The sequence below is a fragment of the Talpa occidentalis genome, unplaced genomic scaffold (assembly GCF_014898055.3).
Source record: "Talpa occidentalis isolate TD23 unplaced genomic scaffold, MPIMG_talOcc4v2.1 talOcc4.6, whole genome shotgun sequence".
NCBI classification, from domain to species: domain Eukaryota; kingdom Metazoa; phylum Chordata; class Mammalia; order Eulipotyphla; family Talpidae; genus Talpa; species Talpa occidentalis.
The window spans coordinates 129,223,444-129,247,361 of NW_023604972.1; the positions used below are offsets into that span (position 1 = coordinate 129,223,444).

Below are 23,918 nucleotides of genomic sequence, written 5' to 3' on the forward strand. Positions count from 1 at the left end.
TATCATTTTGAAATGTTTCAGAGCTGGGAATGTATTTCTGAAATCTAGAATAACTGATATTTTTTTTTTATAAATGGGAATGGTTATTTCTTATTACTGTGACATGATAAAAGAAAAACTTTTAAAATTCAATTGTTTCCCCATCCTAAAAAAAATGTTTCTTTATTGTTGCAGATTATAATTAATCCACTTGTTGATTCTGTAGAATATGCACCTCTTATTTTTAACCATCAAGTATTGAACATGTATTGAGGGTCAGAATTAATGAGTACTTCTCAGATTATTGATAGGAAGGATATTTTGCTTGTTTTGTTCTAATTACCAATTTGCTGTGGAACAATATATGAATCTATATGCTGCCCTATGAAACATGTCCAGTAATGACTGTAGTTTGTGCTGTTTGTATAGATATCCAAATAAGCATATTAAGTTTTCACTGGACAAAAAAAAAAATTCCCAGTGGAATAAATGACATGTACTGTGCACCCATGATTTCATTTAGAATAATACAGTATATGAGCCGATAAATTAACATAAGATTATTTAATAATTATATACTTATATATTAATATTTATTGAGGTAAATTTGGCTTATATCATTGTGTTCAAAACTACAAATGCACCTCGCCATACCACATCCATCACCTGGTGTTCCCAATAATCCTTCACCATGCTCATCTGGGTAAACTTCACACCCCTAGCCGAACCCAGCCACCTCAGTTTTTTTTTAAAGATTTATTTATCTATGCATACAAGAGCTGGGGTACAGACCAGAGGTGCGTGGGGTGGGGGGAGAGAATTAACAAGAGACAGAGTGGGGAGCAAAACAGGAAGAATGACTGAAATACACTGCTGAGGGGACCAGTGGGCGAGATAGGAGAGGTCTGCTGTGCCATGTGGGTAGCTCCCTGGCTGGCTGGGAATCAAGCTCATGCTGCAGAGGCTGCAGATAGCTTTACACTGCTGTGTTTATGCCACCAGGGAGTGGTTGCCTCAGTTTTGCTGTCAAATGTCATGGTTTGCTATTGGTCTTGTTTTGTCTGGCTATGTGTTCTGATTCTCTATATTCCACATATAGGTGAAACTATCTGGTAGTTGTCTTTCTCCTTCTGGTATTATCCTCTTTATCTCTATGCCTCTTGTTACAAATGACAAGAGGTCATCTTTTTTTTTTTAGCCAAGCTGTATTCCATTATGTATATATGTGGTGTAATGAGTGTGTGTGTCTGTATGTAATTTTTTCCCTTATCTACCTCTCTATTCTTATGCACTTAGATGATTTCCATAACTTGGCTATTGTAAGTAGGGGTGCAGTGAACATGATAGTACAAATATCCCTTTAAATTAGTGCTTTTGTTTTCTTCATGTAGACATCTAGGAGTGGGGTCACTGTGTCATATGGTAGGTCTATTTTTAATATTTTGAGAAGGATCCACATTGGTTTTTTAAAAGATTTATTCATAGATGCATGCAAGAACTCGGGTACAGGCCTGAAGTGTGTGGGTGAGGGGATTCACCAGAGATAGAATGAGGAGCAGAACAGGTGGATCCACTGAAATAAACTGCTGAGAGGAACGATGGGGAGACAGGAGAGGTCTGCTGTTCCATGCGGGTAGCTCCCTGCCGGGGATCAAACTTGTGCTGCTGATAGCTTCATAGTGCTATGACTTAACCCCTTTCCCCACCAGGGAGGCCCCCCATATTGTTTTTGAAGGAGCAGGGCCAGTCTACTTTCCTGTGAACAATGTACAAGGGTACCTTTCTCTCCACATTCTCTCTAACCCTTGTTGTTTCTGGTCTTTTTGCTATAGGTCAGTCTCACAAGTGTAATGTTATAGTATGTCAGTGTAGTTTTGATTTGCATTTCCCTGATGATAAATGATGATGAGCAATTTTTCTTGTGCCTATTGACCGTATATATGTCTTCCTTGGAAAAATATCTATTTAGATCTTTTGCCCATTTTTTGATTGGGTTAATTATTCCATTATTTTTTGGGTCACAGGAATTCTTTGCAAATCTTGGATATTAGCCTTTTGGTGATGAATTATATGCAAATATATTTCTCCCTTTCAGTAGGGGTTTTTGTTTTACTGATAGATCTTTTCACTGTCCAAGAGCTTTTCAGTCTGATGCAATACCATTTTTTTATATTTGCTTTTGCTCTTTTGCCATTGTTCTTGTCTGAATAATTGGATAAGGGACAGTTTTTTTTAATAATATACATATATCCCTGTGTTTTCTTTCCCTTTTGCTCAAATATTTATTTTCATGTTTTATTAATAGAGTCTCCACAAATACACTTTATTTACATGATTTCCAAAATATTGACTAGGTGAATTAAGTCAGGAGCAAAAAAAAAAAAAACAAATATCTCATGTTCTCACTTATATGCAGAATGCAGAGAAATTAAACAAGGGATCAGATAGAATCAAATCCTCAAAATCTAACTGTTGATTTGAGGTTACCAAAGGGGGAAAGAGAGGCTGGAGAAAAGAGCGTGGAAGGACTGAGTATTCTGTGATGAAGGACTATGGGTGCTTTGGGGGTGGATGTAGTAAGGTGAGGTGCATTGGAAGAGGTGTGGTCCTATACTTCTCAATCATATCCAGTGTTGTAAACCAATGTTAATTCAAAAGATGAAAAAGAAACAGAAGAAGTAGGTACAAATAAGAAGAAGCAGCTTGGCTTTTCAGTGAAGTTCCATCACCGTGACTAGCTCAGCTCCAGCTTTTTTCTTCTCTTGCTCTTTAATGTAACCTGATTGTGCTGAAACTTCTAGACAATATACTTGAGTAATTAGGTTTATATAGACATAAAAGAAAACCATCTTAATTCCAAGAGCTAGGCAAAATGAAGGACAGAATTAAAATTTTCTTTGAACTCCTTTATTTTTTTTGAAATTTGTTAATTCAAGATCAGTGAAAAATTATCAGATAAAGAAGTAATTAAACTGAGACTTCACAGATGTAGAAAGTTATGTAATAAAAAGAAGGGCCAAAAGCATATTCCACCAATAGTGAAGAGCAACCACATAGGCGCCCAGTGAAGAGCAATAGGGGGTTTTATGAGGAGGAATTGAAGCCAGTATAGTTGCAAGCAAGACAACAAGGAAATATATAGAGATTAAGAGGTGTGTAGAGTGAGGCAGGCAGTAGTGCAAGTGGAATGGCCTCCTTGAAGTTCTGGAGTGTTCAGAAGATCTTGATGTTGAGTTGCGTGGTCAGACAGACAAGTTGTCTCTGCCAATCCCTGTTCAAATTATAGATTCTTAATAGGTAAATGTCCTGACATTGTTTTACGTCACTAAGTTTTTTGGAGTTGGTTTTTTTTTTTTCTTATAAAGTGATAAATAGAATGTTCTTTTTATTTTTTAATCTTTAGTCTAATGGACCACTCTTTAGTAACCCACCCTTACATCAAATTATATTAAACTGTCTAAAATTTTCTATAGACACTATGTTAATTCAGATACCAAGGCTTTTTACAAATCCTATTTTGTTATTTCTGAAACACCTCCCAACTACCCTGTTTTTGGGGGAGAGGCTATTGTTTAAAACTCAATTAAAGATACTTCTTTTTTTTAATAATTTGTTGTTGTTTTTTAAAGATTTATTTATTTACTTACTTATTTATACAAGCACTGGGTACAGTCAGAAGCGCGGGAGGGTGAAAGAATTCACCAGAGCCAGAGCGGGGAGCAGAGCAGGCAGAAGGACCAAAGTACACTGCTGAGGGGAGCAGCAGGAGGCAGGAGAGGTCTGCGCGCCATGTGGGACCCTCCTCCGGTGGCCGGGGAGCATCCGGGGATCGAACTGGCACTGCAGAGGCTGCGGGCAGCTTCGCAACCCAGCACTCAACTGCTGTGCCACCGGGGAGGCCCTAAAGATACTTCTTTTAAATGATATCCATAACCCCCAGTTTGCATAAGATTTACTTTCTTGTACCTTAACATCATAAATAATGCTGTATACATGTTAGATTAAGAAGAAATTAATAAACTATAAGTATATTTTATTGAAATTAAAATAAATTGTATACCCAAATATATTTTTTTAATTATTGTATGTCTTTACCTTTCTAACATAAGTCAACCTTAATAACTAATATAATTTCAGAATCTTAAATTGACTTGACATTAAAAATCAAAATAGTGTTAGTTCTACTATGTTTGTGTATTTTATCCTTTCAGGATACATAGTGGGTTGAAGATTCCATTCATGAAATGCATTAAAAACCATTTCAGACACCTAGGAAGTAGCTACAGCAGTGACATTTTATTGTTGCTTTTGAATTGTATTAAAAATAAACCACCTCCTTGAGTCTCTTTGATGCGTGCATATGTTCTTCTCCCAGATTGAGTTATGGATACGGATCTTGCTTTGTTAACCTAATCTCTGCATAGTTCATCTCTCCTATTCTTGCTTTCATTATCTCTCATCACACCTCCACATCTCCTACTACCTTATCTCCTCTCTTCATGCAGCTGCCTCCAATCAGTCTTTTGTGACCACTCCAGTCTCTTTATTCAATCTCCGAGGAGTTCATACCCTCTGGGTATACCTGTGGCAAATTGTTATGCTTCCTTTAACCATGACAGATCATTCTCAGGGGTCCAGTGAAGAGCTGTGTGACTCTAAACTGCACAGCTGTTCTATGAATTTAAAATTAATTGACACTATGTTTCAGTGATGCTTTTTGTCATTTTTCCTCAATGAAAGAGGTATTGGTCATGTAATCACAATGTATTGTAATATAGTACTTTGTGTATTCATAGAAAAATTGCAAAGGGCTTATAGGTCAGTATTACATATAAATCCCAAGTGTCAATTTCATATTTATAGAGTGGCAAATTGTAGAAAGGAAAATAAAATGTTGAGTTAAGCTGTAGGTAATGAGAAGTTAGATTTCTACATAACATGACATTTTTATTGAGAAAATCCCTGTGTTTATTGAAATATAAATGATTAAATGCTTATTTATTTTCTGATAGGCAATAAATAATCAGTCCAGATTGGAGGTGAATGATCATTTATAAATTCAACCACACTTGAAACACAGCTAACAAATTGGAGAATGTGAAGAAAAAAAAAATTGAATGTACTGTTGAGTAGATTCCTCAGAAAACATAATAAATACATGTTTTCAAAAATAAGTATTCTGGTTCCATATTGTATATTCCTCTTTTCATTTTCATTCATTGGGTGTCCAGAAATGACCATGTTCATACAGTGAAACTCGTGGTGTCCAGAAATGACCATGTTCATACAATGAAATAAAAATTAACTTTTCAGCATGGATGCATACACAGACACCTTTTCTGTTATACAAGAGAGGAGTATAGAGGTGGTAGACATATTATTTTCTCTCTGATTTGAAATATCCCCCTGAAATTGTCCAAGAAGTCAGAAAATACTCCTGGGAATCACTTGATATTTAGGGTTTGAAATATTAATGATTAAAAATAAGCCAAAATTGGAAAATGAGATATTCTTGATATTAAAATGACCTACCTTACAAAAACTGGATTGCCAAGTTTAAGCTCTTGGGGCTTCATACAAAATATATTGAATTTTTCATGGGCCCATACAAGATTTGTTCACTTCAATGTTGAATAAGAATCTGCCCACATATTAGTGCATTTGTTTAGAACTGAAATTTACATGCTATTTTTTACACATGCTACTATGCATGTCTATAATATAACAGCATACTAGACACTATTAATAGACTTACAGAACTTTTTCAATCACAGTATTTATTTGGGAGGCAAACTGTAGCTCAAAATCCCCACACTTTTCCTTAAGCCCAAGTAAATGAGGTGCTGTAGTCTGATTACTCTGATATGAAGCATTAAATACTTTACCCAGGTTGAATGAACATGGGAGTCACTTTGATTAATGACTGTGTGGAAGAGTAAGGGGAAGTGGCTATGTGGTTACTGGGTATCTCATAGCCTTATTAGGGTGTGCATAATTTTTAACCCAGTCTTCACTCTGTCATGACCAGTCAATCTCTCTAAATAAGTCATATAAACTGCCTGGACTTACTTCCCTCCTCTTCCCTCTGCCCCTCGCTATTCTGAACTACTGCTGAAAGTCTTCTAAACCTTAAGCACATAACTGGGGATAATCCTAACATTTTAATTTAATTATACTCCACAACTTTTATTTATATAAGTTAGATATTTAATGTGATTAAGGATAGGGCTTAAAAAGTTTGACACATGAAATGTTAACCTTTTATACTAACTTTTGTAAAAATTTGACTTTATTCCTTTCAATATCATACAAATATATCAGAATAAATTGATCCAAATAAAGATGTATAAGTCTTTAAATTATTAACTATAATTTCATTTTAAATAAATTTAGCTTAAATGTATCCTACATTATTAGCAATGTCAATATCATAAGCCTTTATCAAGAGAATGTATAGCTAAAATATTTTATAGGTTACAGTTAATAATCACTAACTAAGGAATTACATTCTTTGCTTCAATGTAGAACTTGGTCTTAATAAAATATAATGTTGAGAATGTTTATATTTGCTTTAAAAAGATTTCTCCAAAACAAGTGTATTGATTTAGAAATAATTGCCTTAATGTATTTCCAATATTGTCTTCTGTGTTGCATCATTTTCCTCAGAAATATTAAACTTGAGTTACTAAAGTAGAACTGGGTTTTCAAAATATGTGCCTTAGAATAGATTTTTTTTCTCCCTATTTCAGTTGAGTTTTATCCTCTTCATTTATCTAACTTACATGTTATTTAAATTAACAGATATTACAACTTGATTTTATCTTTATATGGAAAATTGAACAAATAATTTTAGACTATAAAAGCTTGTTAAGGAAGGCTTATATTATGTCTTTTTTTTTTTAAAGATTTATTAATTTATTTATACAAGCACTGGGTACAGTCAGAAGCGCGGGAGGGTGAGAGAATTCACCAGAGCCAGAGTAGGAAACAGAACAGACAGACCGACGAAATACACTGCTGAGGGGAGCAGCGGGCGGCAGGAGAGGTCTGCGCGCCATGTGGGACCCTCACCCAGCGGCTGGGGATTGAACCGGCACTGCAGAGGCTGCGGGCAGCTTCACAGCCCGGCGCTCAACCGCTGCGCCACCGGGGAGGCCCTTATATTATGTCTTACTGGTGGACTACTTCACTAACACTTTTTTTTTCTCAAATTAATTAACACTGCCATATAATTATATATTTATTCAACTGAATTTCAAAAAATATAATTCCTCTTTAAAAGAAAATATCTCCTTATGATGGAGGCATGGACATGGTGATATTGGAGGCTACTGAATTCTCTCCTCCCATGAGTGAGTTGTTTATGCAGGTACACAGTGAATAATTCCCTCAAAAAGAAACCTAGAAATAGTCAAATGACTCTAATACAACAGGTGTCTAATACGACACATATTAAGATCAACTTTCAGATTCAACTGATTTGTCACTCCTCTATTTGTTGCCTTGACTTCCATAGCTATACCACTAGTATTTTCTCTCTAACCCACAGCTAAGCTGTACATCAACTATGAATCTCTTAAATCAAAATATTCTTACAGTTGTTATTAGAGAAAACAAAAATTGTTCTACATCATCCCAATTGGCAGGAGGAAAACTGGACGACATCTCTGATGTAGAGTTACTCTTCATCTATGCATTTACTAATGAACCACTCTAACTGAGACTGGACCGGAATCCACTGCATAGACCCCAGTCTGAAAGTCTCTCTCCATCCTCAGATATATTAAAATAAAATCTTTATAAGTCTGTACCTCAACTTCTTAAAGTTAATGTATATACATTAAGGTTAATATATTAACCTTAATATAGTATATAACATATATATTAACCTTATATAAGGTTAACATGTGTGTGTGTGTGTGTGTGTGTGTATATTTACTTCCAGTCTTTGTAAAAAGTTGTGCCATCTAAGGATGAAGTCTTTCTTGTCTCTTTATTTCTGCTTTTACCTGCTAGATTTGGCATATATTATTTAATAGTAGAACAATTAAAGAATCATATTTTGGAATGTTAAATGTTGCTTATTTCATTCCATTCTCTTTAAGTCTCTTGTGCTCATGTAATCCATCAATAAAGTATATTAGGCTTTTGGGTCTCCCCTGGTGGTGCAGGCGGTTGAGCACCACGCTGTGAAGCTGTCCACAGCCTCTGCAGTGCTGGTTCAATCCTGGCCGGCCAGTGAGGGTCCCACATGGCATGGCAGACCTCTCCTGTCTCGCCCGCTGCTCTCCTCAGCAGTGTATTTCATCAGTCTGCCTGTTCTGTTCCCCTCTCTGCCTCTGATGAATCCTTTCACCGTCCCTTGCATCTGGCCTGTACCCCAGTTCTGGTATAAATAAATCTGTAAAAAAAAAAGTATATTAGGCTTTTTCAAAAATAGACCTGAAATCTAAATGCTTCCTAATAGCTACGATCGTTGATAAAGACATGTACATCTTTTATGTCAAATATATCCACCAAATATAGCCTAGCTTTCTTTCTGTACCCTCTACTCACATTTTCACAGTAGCCAGAATTTAAGTCAGAACACATCTTCCTTCTTCTCAAACACTTCAACAGTTTTTCTTCTCCTTAGGAATAAAATCCAAATCCAAACAATAATCAGTAAGGTGCAAGATAGTATTCACTCCACCACTTTTCTAACATCTTCTCCTACCATATCCCTTATCCACTGTTCTCTGTTACAATAACTATCATTCCTTCCAATTACCAAGCTTTCTGACCTCAGGATATTTGCATTTACCATGCTCTTCTGTATAAATCCTGTTCTTCAGATTCCTGCATAGTAGGCATACTTGGTGAATAGCTCTTTATTTTTCGTTGTGATTTTAGAGTAAGAAAATGCATTATTGAATATATCATCATCCATGTGTAAATGTAATTTGATAAGTTTGTATAAACATACAGTGGTGTTTACATATCTTTATAAGTGTTGAGCACCCACTGTCTGCTCTAAAACATTGTTCCACATTAATTAGTATATAATGCAAATATAGGAAAATAATTTGTGATTTAGGACTATTATAGTGAGTTTGAGGCAATTAGATACAAATAAAATATGTAACGAATATCAGTGTGCTACTTTGAGAGCTTATGTTAAAACAACACTGTACCAATAAATGACAGTAGTAACCACAGTAAAACCTTTTCATCTGCAGGACTAAAATTTCAAAACAAAGTGCATATTTACAGACTTAATTGTTAATTTAAAATTTATTTGCACAACTTAAGCTAAGGTCTGTTTTGTTTCTATTGCTATTCAAAGACTATAAATCTCGTTGAACTATTTTATTGTATATTGGCAGATATATATCTATAATGTTTTAGTTAATCTTCTGGCCATAGTGACAAATAGACCGATATTTTCTGTGTTAAAAATGAGTCTTGTGATTGTACCATTATTCAATCACCTCTTTATTCTTTCACTGTAATTTACTGTAGCACAACAATCTCTAAGAAATAGAAAAGAAAATATTAAAATTATGTAAAATAAATTCTCAAAACATGAATTTTTCTTTTTTCCTTTTTCAAACAGCATTTACCTCTGTGTGTTCCATACAACTCTGCGGAAAATGCTAGTATAACCTTATTTCAGAGTAGGACAATAATTGAAACAATTGTGACAGCATACATTATATAGTTGTTTTGATCAATTTTTTAAGATTTACTTTTTTATTTATTTATGCATACAAGAACTGGGGTGTAGGCCAGAGGTGTAGGGGATGAGAGGATTCAACAGAGACAGCGTGGGGAGCAGAACAGGCAGATCTACTGAACTACACTGCTGAGGAGAGCAGCGGAAGAAACAGGAGAGGTTTGTTGTGCCATGTGAATTAGCTCCCTGGCCAGGTATCAAACTCATGAGTCAGTGGCTGGTGATAGCTTGATAGTGCTGAGACTTTAACCCCTGTGCCACCAGAGAGGCCCTGGTCCAAGAATGCTCTTATGCTCAATCTTTTCCATTAGGGTTGTTAGGTAAATTTGTTGGAAAATGTATTAAGAAATATCAGTCTCTGAGAGAAAAAGAGAGTAAGCTATAGAAACAAATCACCCATCCTATTTCAGTGGACATGGATACAACTCAGAAACTTTTTTTTTAACTAATGACTGTAACTAAAGTACATTTCTTTAAATGAAACTAATTAATAAAAATTCTATTATCCAAAATTAAAGATAGAAATTACTATCTTTCATTTACTTTTCACTAAGTAATATTTTCTAAAGGGAGTTCAAGAAAAAAATGTGTTTCTTTCCCCAACATCTAGGTTGCAAATGTAATTTTTTGAGAGTAAATGTTTGCAGGATCTTCTCTAACGTCTAAACATTTTGACATGATTTGATACCTAAGGCTACTATGCTCGCGGAGCTTACTCAGCAGCATACACTCTATCTCAAAATAGAGAAGCTGACCATAAATGACTAATTATATGAAAATATATTCAATAGAGCTCAAACGATAATTTTGTATTCTATAACTTTTGGATTCCATGCAAAATGTACACATTCCTCCTGTCACATTTCAACTTGTTATGACCATAGTAACTTACAATTGCAAAACCCTTCTTTAATACCTACTGGTGAAAAATGTTTTTTGGGGCCTCCCTGGTGGTGCAAGGGTTTGAGCAGCGCACTATGAAGCAATCTGCAGCCTCTGCAGCATGAGTTCAATCCCCGGTTGGCCAGGGAGCTACCCACATTGTGCAGCAGACTTCTCCTGGCTCGCCCGCTGCTCCCCTCAGCCGTGTACTTCGGTCAATCTGCCTGTTCTGTTCCCCACTCTGTCTCCGGTGAATCCTCTCACCCCCTGCATCTCTGGCCTGTACCGCAGCTCTTGTCTGCATAAATAAATAAATCTTTAAAAAAAATGTTTTTTGATTCCCTGACTTACATTAGTGCCAACAAGGAAAACTCTTCCCAATGTCTTCTCTTTTTCAATGATAATTTCTTCTTTTAATTGTAGTAACATTAGGATTCTCCCCATCAGGTATCACCAATGCCTTTTCCTTTCTTCCCACAAACTTCTCCCTTTTCAAAGTAGTTTCTATATTATTAGGTCTGTTATAGCTTCAGTCGTGTCCTTCTTTTCATCACTCAAAACTAGTCTCATGAACTTCATTCACACTGGGATTGCTGAAATGGTATATAAGATACAGAAGATTGCTAATTATCCATTTGAATTTTCATAATTTTAAGATTTACATTTATTTAATTATATATACAAGAACTGAGGAGTAGGGCAGAGGTGTGGGGGATGTAAGGATTCACCAGAGACAGAGTGGGGAGAAGAACAGGCAGATTGACTGAAATACACTGCTGAGGGGAGCAGTGGGCAAGACAGGAGAGGTCTGCTGCACCATGCGGTTGAGCAACTTTGCGGAGGATCAAACTTGTGCTGTATGACTGGTGATAGTTTGATATGCTTGATTGCGCTGAGATTTAACTCCTGTGCCACCAGGGAGGCCCCTGAATTTCATAATTTTCAAGCCCTGAGAAAAGATGGATTGTTTGACTAATATACCATCTGCTTCCCCCAATAAAAGTCATTTGTGTTACATGTGTTTGACCAGGAAAAGCCACGCAGGTGACAAATGACGATGCTCGCTGACTGTAGGTCACATGCAAGCTCTGAGAACTTCTTTCCACTTGCAGTAGGTGTGTGGCTTCGGAGTAGAATCTATTTTGAGCATTGCTTAGAGAGGTTGGTCTGCTCTTGAAGCTCCTTCAGGAGTTGGCAGACAGCACAGGGTCAATCAAGAAGGATGCTGGCTTCATGCCTGAATCTTCTGTTATGTTTAGTTCAATTAGATTCAAATATACAAAACATGCCGGTGAGAAGAGAAGGTCATCGTTCGGAAATTATATTAACCATAATGTAGAGGTGATTTTTACTGTGTCTAACCTACTGTACTACAAATACAAGAATTCAAGAGAGCGATGTTAGGCTTCCCTGCCTCCAGATAAGGGACAGATTAGAATGGAGTCAAAAATGTATGTGAAATAGTGAGACATCATGTGTATGTGCTCAGTACATTGCCTTCATCTTTTGTTTCATAGAGTGTTTTTTTTTTCTGAATTATACACGGATATTGTCAATATTACGTTATGCAAATGATTTGAACACTAACTTTTCACAAGTAAAACAAACATTTTGGGCATGTCATTCAAAATATCAAATCATTAGCATTTTTTTTAGTCCTTCAAACTCATGTGCTGTTGGGTTGCTCTGTCATTCCTCTATTTTCATAGCACTCTTATCTGTTATTTATATCTGTTATCATTTATTCTAATATAGGATGTGAAAGTTAAGATCCTAATGGCAAATTAATATTTAATAATAGTTGATCTCAATCTCTTTCTGATTTTTATTTTTACCAATTATGATGTGACTTCATCTTATACTGGGTATTTTGATTATTGTATATGCATACGTTAGTTTTTCCACCATGGTGTGTAAATTTCAAGTTTTAGTCAAGAGAATAGAGCAAGTCATATAAAATATATGTAAGATCATGATTCAAAATTTAGACTTGTATAAATAATACCATTATTCCTAGAATATTGTTAAATATCAATTTATACTTACCAACACATTAAATGTATCTCCCCTTTACATGTACTACCTATGGAAGTCTTTTATCAAGTTTTTGACTGACTTTGCTGATTTTCATGATTATTTATATGGTAAAAAAAAACAAGAAAACCTTTTGACTGCAAAATTAGAGAAAACTATTTTGTTTTCAGTTATATTTCTGATTTCTGATGTTGATTATGAATATATGTGTTTTATGATATGAGTTCTGCTTTCTTTAGAAAAGTCATTGATAGATTAAAAAAATAGAGAAACACACAGTCATATATGTGTGATTTAGATCTAAGGTGGTATAGATATAACTTCCTCTATATAAGTAAAATTTTCTTCTATAATTGCTTTATGTTTAAATTTACTTTAAAATAAGCATTATTTAAAGTGATTAAATATCCTAAAATAACCATTTTTTACACAAATGACTTTGAAAACTTATAAATTAATTTTAAGTGAGAAATTGGTAAATTCTATGTTTATTTTCATTTAAAAATTTACATATCAGAAAACAAAAAAATAAATATCAGCTTTAAAACATAATAATTGTACATTTTCTTCTGTACAAACTAATTCAAATGGATAATATACATTTGATAGTAAATGTCACTGTTGGAGGCTATCCATTTGCAATTCTTTCAATTGATTAAATATTACAACTTGGGTTGCATGTCAAAGTACTTACCATGATTTTTGGACAGAAGAGTGCCAACCAATTTTGTTCCAACTAAACTTCTATAAAATATGAGTCACATTTCTGTGTGTTGTCTTGAAATTTATAGCCCTTATCTAGTTTTCCTTGTCCCAGTTTATATCATTCACTATCAAAAATATAGCCATGACACTGATAAAATGTGGCTGTTCATGTTGTTCAAAAAATACTGTACCTTAGGAGAGTCTCTCTATAAAACACCATTCTGACTCTGAAGAAATGGCATTTGATGTTTGATCACTCACATTAATATTGTTTTATTTTTATATCAACCAGTAAAACGGTAGTAACGTTGACTTACTGATGACATTTTTATTAGCAAACTGTGGACTTGAGATGATGCGTCTAGTTTACTGGACATGGTAGCAAACTAACAAGTTAAGAGTTTGAAAGGTTCAGCACCTTGCACATAAGCAAAATTTTCTTTAAACCACAGTGATGATGTCCCTAAATGTCATCTAAAATAGGAACATCAGAATGAGCTAGATATTTCTTACAGAAGGACCTCTATAAATAAATATTGATTTAAAATTGTAATTAGTAGGAGTCCAAGAAAGAGGGTGAATAACAAAGAGAGATACAGATGAGGAAGTGAAAAACGAAGAGGACACACTCAGGCTTGCTTCTCACCTATAAAGGTAAAGTGTTTATGTTTTTAATAATATAGAAGATTCATGTAGGAATTAAAATAACAATTTTCAGTACAATCGACGAATACATAAACAACTATTGGACACTAAGAATAATCTTCTATTAAATATCTGTAATGTTATCCTCTAACCTTACTATGGTGTCACTGATGTGCTCCCAAAGGTCACTGCTAGATGCACTGGGTCTATGTTCCATAGACAGTTATTGATGGGAAATAAGAATGCACTTTAATTTCTTATTTTGCCACTATTGTCAGGAAATGACATAGATCTATGAATTTATACTCAAAGTTGCTTTCAGGGTTATATAGGACAGGTTTCCAAATAGCCTTTTTGTAAATATAAGTGTAGTAGACTATGCTCAGGAAAATGATTAAAATTCACAGATGTTTTCTAGAGCTTTGAAATTTTAAAAAAAAATGGCATGTTTATTAAGACCAAATATCAACTAAAATATGGAAAATAGAGCACTGATTTCCCCTTTAGTTATTTAATATAAGTTTAAGTGTGAAGTACAGTGAGATATGCATTTGTTTTTGGTTCTTGAGAATGTATATGTAAAAGACAAATACTTATATATTACATTTAAGGGATTTTTACAAAACAATACCTTTATTAACATTTTAGGGAATCTCTAAAATAGCTTCTGAAATAGCTCTATTCCTGTTTCTGTTCTTTATCAAGAAATTTGACTTTTTTTTTCAAATGTAATGTGAATTCTTACCTTCTTTATTTCCTTCATTTTAGTGCTTATTTTAGATTGATATATAGATGATATATTAAAAATGGTGTATGATTTTATTATTGTAGTTCAAGTAATTTTTTGTTTACTTTCATAATATAGTAATGCTTTACAATTTTTGCCTTTTTTCTGTTCTGTTTATATAAGTGCCACTTTCAATATTCCATAAAGAGTATAATTTATAATAAAAACCAACATGCTTTGTGCTTATACCTCTACAGGGAGAAAGGGATAAGTCTACTTCATACTGTAATAGTTTTCAATGGCAGGGTTACCTCATGAAATATGATTTTCATATATATCTCTTGGTACCAACTAAATAAAGAGTTATTTTAGCACCAGCATTTTTCTTACATACTACTTTAATGATAGTGTATATCATATTCATTTAATTTCATTACTGGTATTAAGCATAAAATCCCCTAATGAACAGTTTATTAAATACCCATTAAATTAAAAAGAAAGAAATAATAATTAAAAAAATATTATTCTCTAAATTGTCTAAAATCTGTGTTTAATAATATCAGGAATAATTTGAAACAATATTCTACTCAAAATTCCTGCTCTAATTTATAAGCTCTATGGACTATTTTTGTTTTTATTAATTTTCAGATAATTCTGTTACCAAATGTCAAGATGGAATGTAGAGGGTCTGAACACTAACTCTCATGGTTAGTGTTCTGTTCTTATACAACTTCCTGTGTCAAGGTCATTATATTGACGATATAGCCTTGTTTCCTGCTCTGGTGCCCAGTGCATTTTAAATCACAACAATGTGAGACTGTTAGATGCAAACAGTGAAAGAACATTCTGACCCTACCATTTCAGTGTAGTTTACTGCCCTGTTACTATAATATATTTTCATAAATCTAATAAAAATGTTAAGGTAGCATTCCCCCCGTTCTTACAACATGGTACAGAAAGTAAAGGATATAATGTTTTGTGATGCTTGGGGCAACAACTGAGAAAATGAATGTAAATTGCCTGTGCACTTTATCCAAGTTGTGTTAGCAAGGTGATTAAATAGAAGAATGAGTGTGCATATGTGCTTCACTTCAGTGAAATGGGGTATACCATAATAAATATGATTTTGGATAAATTTGAATCACTTTATTAAACAGAATAAAATCCTTCACAATAGCATCAAATGCACTAAAAGAGAAAGGATTTGCATAGTTGCCAGGAGGGATAATAATTGCTGCTTTGGATTTGATTGTGGAAACTTCTTATAAATATTAGTGGTCTTGGGTTAAAGATTGACTTAGTTGAAAAATTATAGTCCCTGTAATTATGAATGGACAACCTAAAATATTCTCTTTTTATATGATTTTTAAAAGAGAATTATAGTGAAACAAATGGTGTTCCTTTGATTAATTAATCATCTTTTAATTATAGTTTTATACAGTATAATTTTAATTACAAGAATAAGAATTTTGGGGGGGGGCCTCTCTGGTGGCGCAGCGGTTGAGCACCGGGTTGGGAAGCTGCCCGCAGCCTCTGCAGCGCCGGTTCCATCCCCGGCTGCTCCCCGGCCACCGGAGGAGGGTCCCACATGGCGTGCAGACCTCTCCTGCCGCCCGCTGCTCCCCTCCGCAGTGTACTTGGGTCCTTCTGCCTGCTCTGCTCCCCGCTCTGGCTCTGGTGAATTCTCTCACCCTCCCGCGCTTCTGACTGTACCCAGTGCTTGTATAAATAAATAAATAAATAAATCTTTAAAAAAAAAAAAAAAAAGATTAAAAAAAAGAATAAGAATTTTTTAGGATATGATCAATTTGGCATGTAGAGGTGGCCACCACTCTTCATCTTTTATATCTGATTAAGGGATTCGTGCTTTTCTAGGGTACATTTAGGCTAATTAAAATCATGCTTGTGTTTTCATTAATGTGAGCAGGACAGTAATTCCTCAATCTCATGATAAAATGTACACTACACAATCACAAGTTGAGTTACTTTTTGATTGTCAGAGGTCAGGAAAGTAAATGTTTCATGGTCTTTATGCAAAATGAGTAACATATTTGTTTAGTTCTTTAGTTTTAATGTAAAAGAAAGGAAGAATATTTATATGCATGGAGATAATCTGTTTTCCTTTGGAAATGTACTTTATTCACCATTAAGGGTCAAATTAAGTAAACTTAACATTCTGCAGAGTTCAAATTTATTATTTATCAGGAAAACAGTAATGTCTCTTTCTCCACCATGGACTAAACTTTGCACATATCATATATTACTTCAGAGTTGCACTTGGGCAATTTCCTTCCCAAATTCTTTCACATTTGCATCTATTTTTTGTAAAAATATCACAACTGGTTACTAGAACTATACTATTAATAGTAACAGTACATAGTAGTTCCATTTATAAAGAGTTAAGTATTACTGAGTTTCCTAAGTATTTTACTGAAATTAACTCACTTTTTCTTTAGAAAGATCCTACTTTAGATAGTATCATTGTTCCCATTTTATAAATTTAAAAACTGAAAATGTGAAATCATAAATCTTTTGCCACTCCTTTGCATTTATTAAATAACAAATCTGAAACCTAAAAAAAACTCTAGTGTTCTTTACACCGATACCATCTACATGAAGTGACTGGTGTGAAATTTTTATGAACTGGAATGCCATCCTGATCCAAGACAGTCCAGAAGGGTTCTTATTACTTATTGAAAAAAATAATAACCAAAACTGGTAAGTCCCAACCCAGGAATGGCTATAGCTAAATGAATATACAGTACCAATTTCTTTTTTTTTAGACTTTATTAATTTATACATATAAGAACTGGGGTACAGGAGGGGTGAAAGGATTCACCAGAGACAGAATGGGGAGCAGAACAGGTGAACCTACTGAAATACACTGCTGAGGGGAGCAGCAGGTGAGACAGGAGAGGTCTGCTGTGCCATGTGGGTTAATTCCCTGCCTGGGGATCAAACTCAGGCTGGAAGAATAATAATGCTGAGACTTAACCCCTGTCACACCAGGGAGGCATCAGTCCCTATTTCAAATACAACCTAATGAAGCCATCATGGCACCCTAAATGGAAGAATAAATTCAGACAACAAGGAGCTAGAAAATCATAATCTTCCGACAGTTTTTGTTTTAATACCTTTGATGTTTCTCAATGTTTTGAAGACGTGAAAGAGCATATATCCCAAATAAATATATAAAATGTCTGTGATGTTTCAAATGTCTGAAATGTCCTATGTTTTCTCATGCAAAGGATGTAAATTATAACTAGTTGACTGTTCAACTATAGCTGTTTTTCAAAGTTCTTACTATAATTATCAACTTAAGCATCCTGCAGAAATACTGGATCACCAAAAGTTATTTCTGAAATGTACAAAATTAAGTCACTGTCAATATGTTATTAAAAATAAATTATGTGGGAACAAATTCACCTACATAAGTTGATTCATTTGATTCATTAGTTCTGCTAACCAGATGACTTCCTCCTCATTCCACCCCCGAGTTAGGTACACTTGTCTAGTCCATTAGAATGGAATATTTATTATATTGAAAATTAGTAAAAATTAGCAAAGTCCAGCTAATTTCTGGCCAACTCTGCTTCAGATTCATTTGTTCTTCTGTAATACAGAAAGGGTGATCGGGTGACTTTTCCATTTTAAGCCAATTTCCCTACTCCTGATTAATCTATATATGCTAAATTTCTACAATATGTCACACATCAAAAATACAAGAGAATAAGAATACATATGCTTGTTGAGACACCACCTATGAATGTTATCTCAACAACTAGAAGTACCCGGTCTTACCTTTTTTTTCCACATATGCTTTATTGAGTCAATGAGTCAAAGAGTGTGTGGTTGGGTCGGGGGTTGGGGGGGTGCCAGTGGGAGACCAGTCTGAGAAAGTCATTAAAGGTCAGGCTTTAATGTCCTCTGTGTGGTCTCCTTCATTCATATATGTAAGTAACTGCTGAACTGAACGCATATTATTGTGTGGTGGATTCTGTGTTAAGCACATGTGATATAACAAGGTATAAATATGCTTTCTGGAGCAAGAACAATACATTGCAATGAACATTATTTGTGTTTTTTTTTTTTTTTTTCTGTGCTATGTAACACATTCCAACAAGTTTTATGGCATAAACAAACACCCTTTTATTATCTCATATAATAACTGTATATCGATGCCTAGGCAGGCTTCACTGGGCTGTTTATTAAGGCATCACAAAGCAGAAGTTAACATTTCAGTGAGGCTGGCCTCCTATCTAGCAGATCTGGCTAGAATGAGATACCAAGCTCTTTCAGATTGTTGGCTGAATCAAAGTTCTTGTGGTTGTAAGATTTATGTCCCTGTTTTCCATTGGCTCTCAGCTGGGAGTTTTTTTCAGAGAGTAGAGATAATTTCTCTGGCCCTTTCCACAAAGTACATCTAGCTTTAAGCCAGCAACAGCTGCCACTTGTTTTAAATCTTTGACTCCCTCTTCTGACCCTGATGAAGAAAATTGCTGTGCTTTTAAATAGTGTATTTAATGAGATTAGGCTCATCAGGATAATCTCCTTCATTACTACCAATTGTAGCCCTAATTACATCTGCAGAGATTTCTTTGGCGTTTATGCAAGAGTCAAGGTCATTGGGATTACCTTGAAATTCTACCTGCCACAGACACAGAAGTTCAAATGCAGAGAATAATGAGGTCGCCCTTTGCAGAGTTATCTTTACACTTACATTTGATACTGTGCTACTCAGTAATACAAACATCTGAGCATGAAATGTTAAAAAGAAAATGGAAAAGGAAGATTGTAAGGAAGTATCTAAAGGGGGCATCAAACTTCTCGTTTCCAATCCGAAATGGCTAATATTCCTGGCCTGACTTTATTATTCCATATTCTGTTTCATGTTATACTCTTGATCCCCAGATGCTTAGTTTTCCTTCTGATACTGTTGTTTTTATTTGTTACCCACGATGTAGTTGATGCTAACATTATAAATGATTCACCTTTCCTTTGGGGATTTTGCAGAGTTTTAAGTCTTTAATCAACTGAGTGTCTCTCTATATCAGCTAAGGTTGAACCATCAGGTATACATATTAAGAATTTTTCTGCCAGGAATTAACTTTTGCAAATATAGTTGTTGATAAGGTTAAGTCCAGCCTTTGTAGGGCAGGCCATCAGGTGTAGGCTGGAACTCAAGTGCTGGTTTCAGTAGCTATTTCTTTTTCTTTAGGAAAGATTCAGCTATGTTTTTAGACTTGATTGATCAAATCAAGTCTATCCAAATTATCGAGGATAATCTCCTATACTTAAAGTCAGCCAATTACTGACTTTAATCACATCTACAAAATACCTTCATAGCTACACCTAGATTAGCATCTGATCACATAGCTGGGACTGCAGGAGAGCCAAATTGAAAACCATAACTAGCTTTTGGATTTGTTTTCAAACAAAGACATGTGTTTTCTTTCCTAAGTGGTGTTACCCCACAATCTTTTGAAATGGACTCTTTCTGAGGGATTCAAGAGCAGTTCATTGGCATCCACAGCCAGGGTAGGAAAATAGTTCCAGGTAAAAACAAAGTGCCTCATTCTTACATTTTTTTTTTTATTTGTCCAAATTCAGAAGAAAGACATTGGATATCTTACAGAGTAGAGAAGTAAAGTGAATTAATTTGACAAATTTTGATGGTTAACTTTGTTCTCAGAGCAAATCTTTGTTTCTCATGGACACTTAGATTCTTAAACTTCCCTGCTGGTGAAATTCATGTATCTTGCTAGAAATGACAAATTGACACTTTCTTTTCCCTAGGTAATTTCAAAGTGTACACATAAGAAGAAAAAGAAAAGGTTATCCATTTATCTACAAAAATGTTCATCAATAAACTATTCTCTAAAAAACAGTGATATTATCTTGAATCTTTCAAGATAAATATTAAAAGCAAAGCTATAATCCTTTTTAGAAATCTTAAATGTCATTTCAGTTGTATTACCAATAATTACTGTCACTGCCTTCAATTTATCATTTATTCATAGAAAATATAAAGGCCTGGAAAATCAAGAAGACAAAATGACAGGTTTTAATTGTTATATGAAAGAACATGTTGACATTTTTCTTGTTTTAATATTCCATACAAATTTCCATTTATTGATATTTGAGTAAAAATCCCTTTCCAAAGCTCACCTGCTTGTATCAAATTCTTCTTAAAGAAATACAGATTGTAAAAGCTATGTTTTCATATGTTTACAAGCTTAGAATTCACTTCTATATTCTAAGAAAATAGCATAACTCAAGTTCTCATAAAAGTCAACAAAGTCTGGAAATATCTCATAGTAAGCAGACATATCGTTATGGTGGAGATTTAAGATATCTCAATGTGTCTTTGGTCTAATTTTGATAATGCTATAAGCTGTACTAAATGACTGCTTTTATCCACACATTTTTCCTATGGTAAAAAAATATATATACCTTTTACTGTAAGCCTGATAATTTATTCTGGAGTTTGATTTAGCAGGTTTTAAGTGAAATCAAAATATTATTGTACATAAAATATATACATAGATTTTAAAAACAGATAATTTTATAAGTTTATGGGTGTTGCTATGTTACTTCATAATGTTCACTGTGTAAACCAACATTTATATCATTTTCTTCTACATGAAACACATCTGGACTAAAAGGGAAGATTGTTGATGTGCCACTGTTATTGAACTCATCCTACTAGTTTAGGTTGATACCACAAATAACTTTTCACCAAAGTTGTCATGGTCTGGAATGATAAACTGTAGCCTCTGGGTCAAATCCAATCCACAGTGTATTTTTGTATAACTCACCAATAAATGAAAGAGTTATATTTTTCAAGGATACATATAAATTAATACACAAGTACTTGTATAATATCCTTAAGTTTGACTCTTTGTTGCAAGTTCTAAAACATGTACCATCAGATCCTTTGAAAATTATTTATCAGCTTCTATGTTAATGGTATATAGAACACTGGGGAGTCTGAAAACCTGAATTCCAGGGTTTTTTTTTTTATTTATTTATAATCCTTGTGACCTCATGCAATATACACTTAATTTTTGTTGGCTTCAATTTCTCCATCTGTAAAATGGACGTGATTGTTCTTACATGTATAGTGATAACAAGTGAAATAGTGCATATGCAGTCTCATTGAAAAGTACATAGCACCATAAAAACAGATATATTGTGTAATCAGAACACACGCAGATAGGACTGACTTAAAGAACAGTCTGGAGAAATTGCTAAAAGTTCAAGCCTAGATAAGTCACTTCCTAGTATTGTTGATTTGAGGAAAGGTATTGTAGATTAATCTAAGTTACTACACTGGCAATCAATCTTTCTCTTACCTAGTTCTTTTTTGTTAATTTATTCATATATATTTTCCATCAATGTTCATTTTTAAACAATGTTTGCTTCTCTCAGCTGTAGTCCCCATAGAATTTCCACCACCAGTTCTTTATAAGGGTTGCGATCTTTCTAAGAAGTAGCTGTTGGTAGATCCGCCTGTGTCTCTCATTGGTTCTTAACTGCTTCCCTCTTGGAAATCTAAATCTGCCTCTGTTGTCCAATAGCAGTGACAAGTTTCCTTTATAGGGCTGGTTTTTGTGGAATATCTTTTTTGTGTGATTGGCCATATCTGTGGTCTAATTGCTTAGAAAACACCAGGCCCTGAGCTTTATCTGCAACTTGGGTAGCATGTCTTTATAGACAGGTTACTACTTTTTAGTCCGGGTTTCACAGATATCATCCTCATAGCCACTCCTACACAATCCTGATGGCCTGTGTTCTGCTGAAGCTCCTCCTCGATAGTTCTAGAATGTTAAAGAGCCATTGATTCTATGATTGGCTGGGCCAACTCCCCAAACCTTATTTCCGAAGAAATTAAGGCAGATTTCCTACTGGAAGGATTCCTCTTTTCCTGTGTGAATATGATAAATCTCACATATTTGCATAACAGCAATAGTCAGGGGACCTAATGGAAAACCTAAGAATGAAATTCCTCTTGTGGATGTTCCTATGTTGTATACCAGGATAGAAACCTTAATGCAGACCAGCACTGTTAGGCTATTTTTGTCTGAGAACTGTATCATCAAAGATTTCTAGAAAGATCACCCTTCCGTACCAAATCATGCATAAGTATTCATTTGAGACTACTAAGAGTCTGTGTTTTTTCTTGATACATTTTTGATTCCTCAGAGATTATGTCAGGTCTCAGCTGAGGGCAAGTGAAGGAACATTAAATTTAACTTTGAAGCTTTAAGGATCATGTATATATTTGATCATGTATATATTTTGCTTACTACCAACTTTAGACCTACTGAACTTTAAACACTTCTACTATAACATAAGAATTTGAACATGTCTATGGTCTTAAACCAGCCTGTATATTTCCATTGTTATACCAAATTGCATCGAAGACCTTAAATAGCACTGTCTCCATAGAAATCCTTAGCTAAGTTGTCCATTAAGAATATGTCAAAACTCAAATCCAAAAGCCTGCTTTTTCCATCAAGTCGTTCTCTTGGATAATAAAATTCAATAGAAAAAGAATACTAGTATTCCTATTAAATAGAAGTATTGGTGATAAAATTTCCTTTGTAAAAATTATGAAATTGTTAGAAAAACTCCAAGATTTTGTAAGTTATTGTCATTGTCCTTATTCAAATTTTCAAGTATTAAAATAATTTGTGAATGATTTTTCAGAATTATGTTTATGTTTTCTAAATCAAAACAAAAACACACTGTACCACAACTTATCTTTTCCATAATTCATCATCATTCTACTCATCATTCTACTCATTTGCCCTTTGCCATTAATATAACAAATTGTACACTTTGATCTTAAATAGATGTAAATAATTAAATATTAATTTTCTCAAAAATATTTTAAATATGTGATTCTGATATTTTTATCCAAATCACTGAGTTTAAAAATGCAAAATAATAAATAAAACTTAAAATGACAATTTTTAAGAAAAACTCATTTCTAAATATAAAAGATTATACATTCAGTGAGAGTGAAAAACATTCAATATATTTATAATGAGCTTGTCATTATGGATCATGACATATAAAAAGAAACTTAAAAAAACTTTTTCTTGCTCTTTAAGAAAAATAAACACAATGTGATAAAGATAAATGGTCCTTGCTTTGTAGCCCATTTGAGAAAAGTTACCTGAAAGAAATAATTCTGGTGTAGTGAATTGTGATGGCTTTTCATAT

The 23,918-nt window shown here is 34.2% G+C and overlaps 1 protein-coding gene across 4 annotated transcripts in view; it reads left to right on the forward strand.

Moving 5' to 3' along the window:
- CDH12 (cadherin 12) overlaps window positions 1-23,918 on the forward strand; it is a 783,460-nt gene that overhangs the window by 422,119 nt on the left and 337,423 nt on the right. For 2 of the 4 annotated variants that reach the window (XM_054687851.1, XM_054687853.1), the window contains exon 3: window positions 13,876-13,969. The exons of 1 other annotated variant lie outside the window; for it this stretch is intronic. The gene's annotated coding sequence lies outside the window, so the exon portion shown is untranslated. Of the gene's footprint in view, window positions 1-13,872; window positions 13,970-23,918 lie in introns of all 4 variants that reach the window. One more of the 4 variants, XM_054687850.1, reaches the window with a different exon arrangement.